This window comes from Pogona vitticeps, chromosome 4 (assembly GCF_051106095.1).
Source record: "Pogona vitticeps strain Pit_001003342236 chromosome 4, PviZW2.1, whole genome shotgun sequence".
NCBI classification, from domain to species: Eukaryota; Metazoa; Chordata; class Lepidosauria; order Squamata; family Agamidae; genus Pogona; species Pogona vitticeps.
In genome coordinates, this window is record NC_135786.1 from 113186024 (window position 1) to 113196750 (window position 10727).

Genomic DNA, 10727 nt, shown 5'->3' on the forward strand with positions numbered 1-10727 from the left:
GGAACACCGTTTTACCTTCCCACTGAGGTGGTACCTATTTATCTACTCACATTTACAAGCTTTCGAACTGCTAGGTTGGCGAAGAGTTGGGACAAAGTGATGGGAGCTCACTCCGTCGCGTGGATTCGATCTTATGACTGCTGGTCTTCTGACCCTGCAGCACAAGCTTCTGCGGTTTAGCCCACAGCGCCACCACTTTAGCTCTTCTAAAGTACACACTAAATCCAGATTTTCTGCCCATTCACATTGCAGGCGCTGGGCTCCACTGTTTGCAGCCAATGGTCCATCTGATCTCAGAGCCACAAAGAACTTTGCATGCCTTCATCCACACATCAGGTGCTGTGAAACTCACAGAGGCAAGAGCCAACAAAGGGAAGGGAAGGCAAAAGGGTAGCAATCTATCCAGAACGTACTGAGTAGAGAAATGTCAAGCAGGTTTAATAAAATCCTTCTGGGGCCTAAGCCTGAAATAGGGCTGGCCTGAAATATTTTGCTGCTTGAAATAGAGCATGGAAAGGAGCACAAATGAATCATATAAGACCAGAAGCAAAGCATCCAAAGCTAACTAACAGATTTGACATACGAAGCAGAAAACTCTACAAGTGCCTCTCAGCATCCCTGGAAATTAATATTACCATAATGCAACCATTTGGAGAAGAAACAGTTTGCTGTCTTTTCATGACACTCCAAATCTGCTAGCAAAGGCAGCCGCCTCACGCTCTCTAATGGTAGGCCTGGTCCTGCTTATCTAAAAGAGGAGAGGTTCATAAGAGAACAGGCAGCTATTCAGCTACTTGGGTCTCAAGCCATTTAATAATTGGTGAATAAGATGAAAACCAGGGCTTTGGAAATAAAGTGGAAGTCCATGAATAAATGTATTTTAACACTGGCAAAATACATTATGTTCTGCTGAATTAGTGATTTGCCTAGAACAGGGGTCTCAAACTCAGTTTACCTGGGGGCCACTGGAGGCAGAGTCTGGGTGAGGCTGGGTCACATCAGATTAAAAAAAAACCTCACAGAATCGCCTTGCCAAAGGAGAAAAGCCCCCATCGGTACCCCCCACAGATGCACACGCACGCACACGCACACACACGCACACACACACACATGCACACGCACGCACGCACGGATGTCTGGCAACCTTCCTCTGAGGCACCCCCCTCAAAAAAGGCACACTCAGCAGCAGCAGCTACCCCCACCATGACAGAGGAGCAAACTTTGCAAGGCAAGCCCAGACAGCCTTCAGAGCCAAGGTGGCTGAAGCAGGATGAAGAGGAGGAGGAGGAGGAGGAAGCACCGCCGGGTGCTGAGGTGGCCACTGGCCGGGCTGGTGCTGGGGGTTCTGTGAAAGAAAGAGAGCCAGAGAGCCGCTTCCCTGGAAGGGGCGGCGGCAGCAGCTGCTGCTGTTGAAGGCGATCTTTGAGGACGGGCCAGGAGCGAGCTCCGCTCTCAGGCATCGCTCGGCAGTGGCTTGGGGGAAAGGGCCGGCAGCGCGCCTCACCCGCCGGCTCTCCCCCAAGATAGCGCCTCTTGCACCCTCCATCCGGAACTGCAGCCTGCCAGCCAGCCAGTCCACCTGTCTGCTGGCTGGCAGGCTGCAGTTCTGGATGGAGGGTGCAAGAGGTGCTTTCTTGGGAGACAGCCAGCGAGCGAGGCGAGGCTTTTTTTGACTCTTGACAGCAGAGGATGTGTGGGCGCTTCAGGGGGGCAGGCAAGGCGGGGGCCACAAACTATCGTCCAGCGGGCCGTAAATGGCCCCCGGGCCGCATGTTTGAAACCCCTGGCCTAGAAGAAATCAACATTTCTTGGCAGCTTTCAAAGACAGCTTCACATCTTGCAGAAATTCTGCCTGGACATTCTAGAACCATGGACAACTCTAGCAGGGTTACAGGAGCAGGGAGGCATGCAGCTCATGCACCACCCCAAGTGTCCGTGTGTTGTAAGCAACACATTGTGGAGTGCAAGAAATAATAGCACCAACCACTGCAAGTTTGGGCACATTTTGCTGCCTGGCTATTGAATAATAAGAATGTTTTCTGCCTGGTCAGCTGGGTTCTGCCCATACTCTGTGTCCCTCTTCCCAGATTACTCTGCTGCCTGTTTCCACAACCAGCTTGCTCGGAAACAATTCTAGCTCCTTTCTGATCCCTAGGCTGCCTTGCCTCTGTGACATCACAAGGGCCTGCTCCCAGGTCTCAGGCTTTGGCTCTGAAGTCTTAGGGAATGGGTTGTTACAAACCTTGTAAACCTAATCCCTTGGAGGGTGACCAGACAAATGAAGTGGTGTTAACCCTTCGTGTCTATTTGCCTGTGCACTTGTCTGATTCTAAATGCTTTCTCTAAATATTTTCCCTATCCTCCTAGCACAAGTCAGAAGGTAGAATTACCATAATCAGGAATACTGGAACACATCAACCTCCCCTGCTCCAGTGTTGGGCTATAGGCACAGAAGCAATGAGAATCTGCACTCTGCTCCATGTGTTGCTCTCCTTAAGTTCTCCTTAAGCAATTGGCATTCTGATAACTCACCCTTTTCCTCTACTCCATTGAAAAGCAAGTCTTATTATTTCCAAAATTAAAATAAAACATTACACAAGGCTTTATTTTATTAATGCTAAGCATACTATATGATACAGTATATTCTCAAAGGCTTTCACGGCTGGGATCCGATGGTACTATACTATATGATCTTTGTCCAGAATCCATCTGTATGAGCAAAGCATGAGAAATTAATAGGCAATTTACCTATTAATTCATCATGCTTTCATTAACAAAAGTAGGCCAAACATTTAGGGAAGGGGCTGTAATCCTGATAATGCTGTTGCATAGCAGATACAATACACGGAAAAAGCAAGCTCAGTTTTATTTCTCTGCGGTACAAGTGAAGCATGTCAGAGAGTTGTGTAATAACTAAACAATGTGCCACTTTGAACTGGAAAAGATATTAAATTTAAGATGGTTGACTCCTTAATTCTTTACCTCTTTTTCCTGCAGGCATTTAGCTGAAAGCATAATAGCAACATCTCCTGGTAGGGACCTGCCATGGCAGTTCCATTCCAAATACATTCTCACAAACCCAATTAACAGGTTTGCTTTGTGAGTAGTGAACACTCAACATCTGGTAGCCATTGACATCCAGATGTAGTACAGGCAATCCCCAAATAATGTTGCAAATGTCTAAAAACATGCCTTTCCCCTATTTTGAAAGACACATACAAATGAATGCTGAGTCACAAACTCCAGTGACGCACTCATCATTAATATTCAGAGATCTGTGTGTGCTCAAGCATCCATGACATGCCTGGGATATGAATATTAACAGTCACCAAAGAACTCTACAGCTGCCATTGACAGCAAACTGGAACTGACCCTTAAAGCAAGCAAGAAATGTTTGGCCAAAAGGGCTTCCTGTGCTTTGGTGTCATATTTTGGTAGCTCAATTTGCCACTGAATTTCAGCAACACAGTTGTTGGGCGGGGTGCCTTCTCCTGCAGGCTGCATGTTGCCCACCTATATCACAGTGTCATCGATAAAAGCGTGTTGAACACCATATCATGTAAAAGCTCAACATTGTTAACATGCATAGTATGAATAGCAACAAATATTTATCAGTAAATACAACATTACATCCTTGAGCTGATAAACATTGGGACCCTAGAGGCTAAGATGTCCCCTTCTTTTGCATGGGCCTTTTCTTTCCTTTTCTTTGGCAGAATCTGTAAGAGGTGAGTTCATTAACTTGAATATTTGTGTCTTGTTAAAAACACACCTACCCATCAGCAGCTTTAAACACCCCTCCCTTCGCAATGCTCAGAATTGTCATCTCTAGAAGGAAGTTATGGTTCCCAAATGGAAAAAGCAACAGCTTGTGCAATGTAGTGCAGTCCCCAAGAGGAATGGTAATCTGTGATCAAAGGCAGTTAGAATGAATGGCTTGATCGGCAACTGGAACTGCAATCCCCCAGTTTCCCTCACCGGTTCCACAGTCCTAGGCTGCAGCCCTATTGATTTCAGAGCCATTAACTGTGTGCTGGATTGCAGCTCAAGTCCCTGGGGAACCTTGCTACAAAAATAGATCTGATGAGTTGCAACCCAAGTTAACTTGCCTGAGATTTACACTCCCAACTGCTAAACGAATAAAAGCTAATGCATTGTACCTCACAGTAACGTGAAGCTTTCTGAATGCTTCTGAACCATTTGATCTTCATCTACGTATATTATAAAGAGAGGATTCTTATGGATCTGTCAGTTTTTACATTCTGTAACATAATGCTGAGACAGTTGACAAGACAGGAAGTGAGACCTTTCCAGTTCAGGAAGAATCAGGACCATGAATATACATTAAGGCAGGGTAACTCGAGGTAACCTCTGTTTTCAAGGTATTATTTATGGGAGCATGACAGAGACATCTGAAGTGAACGTGTCTTATGCATTTTTAAATGCAAGTTGTGTAAAAGAAATAATGTGCTTATCATATGGTGATGTATAGCCTAGAATGACTGCAAGGCAAGATCAGTACTGTATTATATCAGAGGGAAACAGAGTGTGGCCTCCAACTGCTAGTCTCCAGTAGAGCTTTTCTCCCTTTCTGGCTCCTCAAAAGATGAGATAGATTAGACCTTACAAAGAAGAATGTATTCTAGGCCAGAGGTAGGGAACATGAGAGACATGTTGATTTTGGACTCCATTTCCCAGAAGTGGAAGTCAGCATGGTCAGTGATGATAGAAGTAGTTCAACAAAATCTGGAAGGGCCACCATTGACTAACCTTTGCCATAGGCTGCATTTCCAGCCTGAATAGAACTGACCTTCCGAAATCTTGAGGAGTCTCTTTTAGAAAAGAAATTACAGTAGTTATAGTTTTAGAGTCAATGACCTTGAAACTACTTAGTTATTGTTACATTGTAAGATTGCTTAGTTATTGTAAGCAATTCCTTACCTCATTGTTTGTTGTAAGTAACCTTCAGATAAAAAGGGTACTTCTTCATTTCCTAAAACAAGCAAACATCTAGATGCTACAACCTTCATGCACATGATAAAAACCAATTTTCCTTATGCCTACTTCCTTGCCTCAACAGGCACAACAGAGCAGGAGGCAACACATAACCAGCCAGTACTTGAACCATGTGATATTCCGTTTCTACCATATAGTGAGCCCTGTGACTATACAAGTAGCTCTAAAAATTACAGTTACATTGTGTGAGGGTTCCATTTTTTTTGAAACTGGGTCTCCACAAAGACATCCTTAGACTCTGGTAACTTTGCAACAGGGAAAAGGTTTATTGGAGTATTTAACAAGAACTCTTTGTCTATAAAAATTGTCCCACAACACTTCTCCTGCTGCCAACGGGTCCGGCAGGGGTCTCTTTGCTTCATTCAAGAGCAGGTTCATTTCTTCTGGATTCCAGGGACCTGGCCAGCCATGGAGGGGATCGTCTTGTAGTATCTCAATGTCCTCTCCTTCCAGTAAGGGAATGGTCTCATCCTCATTGGTTCCGTCCCACTCAGCATCTCGGGTACCGGGGAACAAGGTCCAGGGTCTCATTGGGAATCCCTCCTCCACACCTCCTCCACTCTCCATCTCAGTCTTTCCTGTTTTTCCCTCTCTACCTTTTCCTTCTCCTCTCTCAGTCGCCACCTCCACTCACAAGCCTTAGCTTCACCCCAGTATGACGGACACGGGGGAATTTCCCGTCTCCAATGATAGTCTGCCTCTTCCCTGGGCACCTGGAGTTGTTCCCACTTTCTGGTCCAAGAATCTTGTGCCCAGATCCATTCACAACCTGGGGGCAATCCTCTCTCATCCTTTTATATCTCCACCATCCCCGCCTCAATCTCCACCCTTTTTTTCCTACCCGTTCCCGCCAAATGTTCCTCCGTTTGAATGGGTACTGTTAACCCACACGTTTTGACTTCTAAGTCCCGGGTATCGGTACCATTCTGTTGTTTTGCGACCGAGGATGGAGTGGGCGAGATTTGTACCTCTCTTTCTGTAGTTGGTGGAAGGGATGGCACTCCAGCGAGGGGCTTCTTTCCCTCGCTTCCCTTCTCACACATTGACAAAGAAACTGCATTACCCTTGAATTAGAGTCAGAATGTAATGTAGTTATTCTTTCATTATTAAATGTAAAAAGAATCAAATATTACGGCAACTAACTAACTACTGGTAAATAATAGCTTTCAGACAATGGATGTTCTAGCTTTAATGCTGGCAGCTGATTTTCCAAGCTGGCTGGAGGATATGCCGGGCCTTATAAAGCCCCATCTTGGTTTTTGTCTTAAGTGTGGTGACTCGTTCTACATCTGTGTCCTGACCACTGTCCTTGGTGTGTGATTTCTTTGTCCTTGCATCCTTTTGTCTGGCCTATCCAGTTGTTTAGGAATATGACTTGCTTTTGGCTCTAAATCTGCACTTGCCTCCACCCCTCAGCTCTGCAGTGCAAGGCCTGACTTCCTGCCTATGTCTGAAGTGGTCCTTGAAAGAGAGGTTACTTACCTGTAACCATGGTTCTTCAAGTGGTCATTCTGTGAATTCACACAATGAAGGGTTAAGTCAGCGCCTGCGCGGGTCCCTCGGAACGTTCTCGAGCTCTGTAAAAGAAACATAATCAGGAGTGCTTATACTGCGCATGCTCCGCCCGCCCCAACCTCAGTTCCATTTATCCGCCAGTCAAAGCAATAATGACAGTACTAGTGCAGTGACGGATAGTGGGGAGGTCGGGCGGGCTTGTGTGAATTCACAGAATGACCACTTGAAGAAACATGGTTACAGGTAAGTAACCTCTCTTTCTTCAGCGTGGTCTTCTGTGAATGCACACAATGAAGGGTGACTAGCAAGCTTGCTTACCAGAAGGTGGGCCGTCACTGTAGGGCGGATGCCAAGACAGCTCTACCAAATCTTGTTTCCCTTTTAGCTCTCGTGTCCAGCCTGTAATGGGAGATGAATGTGGACACTCTGGACCAGGTGGCCGTCCTGCATATGTCAGGTAAGTCAACCCCTCTTAAAAGCGCTGTTGAAGAAGCCACCGCCCTGGTGGAGTGGGCGCGGAGGCCAGCAGGAGGAGATTGATGCTGAAGTTGATAGGCCAAAGCTATGGTAGTAACCAGCCAGCGGGATATTGAGGAGGGAGAGGCTGGAAGACCTTTTTTACAACCAAAATAGCAGAGGAAGAGCCTTGGGGATAGGCGAAAGTCCTTGGTACGGGCAACATAAAAGGAAAGTGCCCTCCTGACGTTGAGGGTATGGAGCATGCGCTCGGTATCGTTGGTAGGCTGAGAGAATAACGTGGGAAGTATCAATGGTTGATTCAGGTGAAACTCGGAAACGACCTTGGGAAGAAAGGAAATATCGGTATGTAGGACAACTTTATCCTTGAAAAATTGTAGGAACGGTTGGTCGGCTCTGAGGGCAGCCAGTTCGCTGGCTCTGCGGGCAGATGTGATGGCAACGAGAAACAAAACTTTAAGAGACAACAACTTAAGAGAGCAGGTAGCCAGAGGTTCAAATGGAGAACGCATAAGTGCATTGAGGACCAGGTGTAAGGACCACTGGGGTACTAAAGGTCTCATTGGTGGATGCAGGTGCGTAATTCCTCTGAGGAAGGTTTTAACTGTGGGATGAGAAAAAAACTGAGAGGAAGGAGAATCTCTTGGCTGAAAGGAAACAATAGCCGCTAAGTAAACTTTCAGAGTAGAGAGAGATAACTTGAGGTCAAATAAATGACGCAGGAACTGCAGCGTAGTGGAAAGAGACGCTGGTGAGGCTTGAAGTCCCCTGGACCTGGTAAATTTAAGGAAACTTTTCCATTTATGAGAATATAACGTGGAGGTAGATGGTTTTATGGAATTGTCTAATATCTCCCTGATCTCGGGGATATCCTCCACGCAGTGAGGTATAGTGTGTTCAGGTCCGGATGGCAAACCTTGCCTGCATCCTGTGTGAGTAGAGCTGGAAAGTTGGGGAGTCTCATAGAGTCTATTGCCAAGTCCATGAGGGTTGGAAACCAGGGTTGTCGAGGCCAGAAAGGTGTCACCAGAATTGCTTCTGCCGACTGAAACTGTAGTTGAACCAAAGCTTTTTGAATGAGAGGGAATGGAGGAAATAGGTAAAGCAGACGGCGCCTCCATGAGACCATGAAGGCATCCCCCATTGAGTTCTGTCCCCTTCCTGCCCTGGACGCATACAGAGGGCATTTGGCATTTCGATGGGTGGCAAATAAGTCTATTTCGGGAGTGCCCCATCGATGGCAAAGCTGGTGGAAGACTGAGTCGTGGAGCTCCCATTCGTGCATCTGGTTCACGGTCCGGCTCAGCCTGTCTGCAATTACGTTCTCGGTAGTCGATATGTGGACCGCTCTCAGGAATATGTGGTGCTTGTAGCACCATTCCCAGAGAGTTACTGTTAGGAACAGCAGGGACTGAGAACGCGTGCCTCCCTGTTTGTTTATGTAGTGGAGGGCCGTGGTGTTGTCAGTGACAATCTGGACTCCACGGCCCTGCACCAGGGGAAGAAAGGCTTTGAGCGCCTTGAAAACAGCCAATATTTCTAAATGATTGATGTGTAGTGTTCGTTGTTGTGGTGACCAAAGAGCATGGACACGATGTGGACCACAATGCGCCCCCCAGCCGGTAGGACTGGCTTCCGTGGTGACTTGAACAGTTAGGCGGAGAGGACGAAAAGGTCGTCCTATCTGTAGATGCGGCACATATGTCCACCATTGAAGTTGTAACGCTAGTTCCCGTGTGACAAGGAGGCGTTTCTTGTGATGGTCCTGAAGAGGATCGAATAGAGATAGGAACCATGCTTGTAGGGACCTTAGCTTGAGACGTGCATGAGCCAACGCTGGAGTGGTTGATGACATAAGTCCCAGTAGATGTTGAGCAAGTTTGGCTGACACTGTGTCCGGGTTGAAACTTGGTTATTGCTCTGCGGATCTTCATAATTCTGTCCATTGGTAGGAAGATCCTTCCTTTGCGGGCATCTATTGTGGCACCGATATAATTTACTACCCTGGATGGCCTGAGATGTGACTTTTTGTAGTTCACCGTGAGACCCAGACTGTTTAGGACATGAAGGGTGAACCTTTGCGTCCTGTATGGCTTTTTTGCTGGAAGACGAGACCACTAGCCAATTGTCTATGTAGGGGAAAACATGGACACCGTTGAGCCTGAGGTATGCCGCCACCGGGGCCATGCACTTCGTAAAAGTGCGAGGTGCCGTTGCCAACCCGAATGGTAGGGCAAGGTACTGATAAATAGTGTCCTGGAAGATGAAACGGAGGAATTTGCGATGATCGCGGTGAATGGTGATATGAAAATAAGCGTCCTTTAAATCGATGACTACAAACCAATCGTTTTCTTTTAATAGGTGAATAATGGATTCCAACGTTACCATCCGGAACCGTCGGGGATGCAGGTAAGTATTCAACTCTCTGAGATCGAGGATGGGTCTCATGCCTCCATCCTTTTTGGTTACTGCAAAATATCTTGAATAGAAGCCGTTTGCAATGTCCCTTTTTGGTACCTTTTGAATGGCACCCTTTCGTAGCAAAGAATGAACCTCCTCCTCTAGGACAGGGTCGAATGTAGTATACTCTGCCCGACCTAAAGGAGGATATTCTGTGAACTCTAGACGATACCCTAAAGAGACGATACTTAGAACCCAGGAGTCGGTTGTAATGGTGGACCAGTTTGGAAAAAATGGCAGCAGTCTTGTATCTGGAGCAGAATTTGTCTGTGATACCTCTGAGTCAAAGATATTGCTTGTGTTTTCTCGTAGGTTGCTTGAAAGACTGTCGACGTTGGGATGGCACGTGCGAACGGTAAGTAGACGTTGCAGAAGTGACGGGGGGAGGTCTCGATTGTGGTTGGGTCTTGAATTGTCTGTATTGTTGAGCAGGCTGATTATATTGAGGGGAAGACTTCTTCCATTGGTATCTGCCAAATCTAGGTTGGGGTTGGATGTAATACGATTTGGCAGTTCTCTTAGCCTTATGGAGTTCTTCAAGATGACTATCTGTCTTTTCACTGAAAAGACCAGAACTGTCAAAGGGCAATCCCTCCACTTTAGCTTTCACATCTTCAAAAATATTTGCAGCACGCAACCAAGCGTGTCTGCGGAGGGTGACAGCTGTAACCAATATCCTTGCTGCTGCCTCGACTGAATGTCTAGTAGCAATCCTCTGATGCTTCGAGACAGTCTGCGCTTCCTCGTAGATGTTAAGGAAAGCCTGGCGGGTGTCCTCAGGTATCATTTTCAAACCTGAAAGGGTCTTAAGCCATAACTGTTTTTGATAAGCTTCCAGTGCGGTTTGATGGTTAGCCACACGGAGAATGAAAGAGATCAGAGAATAGAGACGTCTGCCAATCATTTCCAATTTCTTGCCCTCCTTGTTGGTGGGGACAACGTGGGCCTTGCCGGATGGTCTAGTACAACTTGTCTCCACGATAAGAGAATTAGGGATTGGATGCTTAAGTAAAAATTTCGCATCAGTCCCATTGATTTTGTACATATTCTCTGTGCGTTTTGCTAAACGTGTGGAGGCTGAGGGGTGCTCCCATTGTTCTTTAACAATGTCCAATGAGGCTGGCAAAAAAGAGATACTAGGGGGCGGGGACCGGTCCTTATTAATATCACCGAAAATAAGGTCCTCCTGAATAGGGGCTGGATCATCTACCCGCAGCTTCAAAGTTTTAGCAAGGCGCGACATCATTTGTGAATACGAT

The 10727-nt window shown here is 46.5% G+C and overlaps 1 long non-coding RNA gene across 1 annotated transcript; it reads left to right on the forward strand.

Moving 5' to 3' along the window:
- The first annotated feature begins 6895 nt into the window (after positions 1–6895).
- On the forward strand, positions 6896–9831 carry LOC144588864 (uncharacterized). The gene is made up of 3 exons (XR_013544601.1): positions 6896–6988; positions 9370–9417; positions 9781–9831. It is a non-coding gene; the product is annotated as an uncharacterized LOC144588864 (long non-coding RNA).
- The last annotated feature ends 896 nt before the right edge of the window (positions 9832–10727 follow it).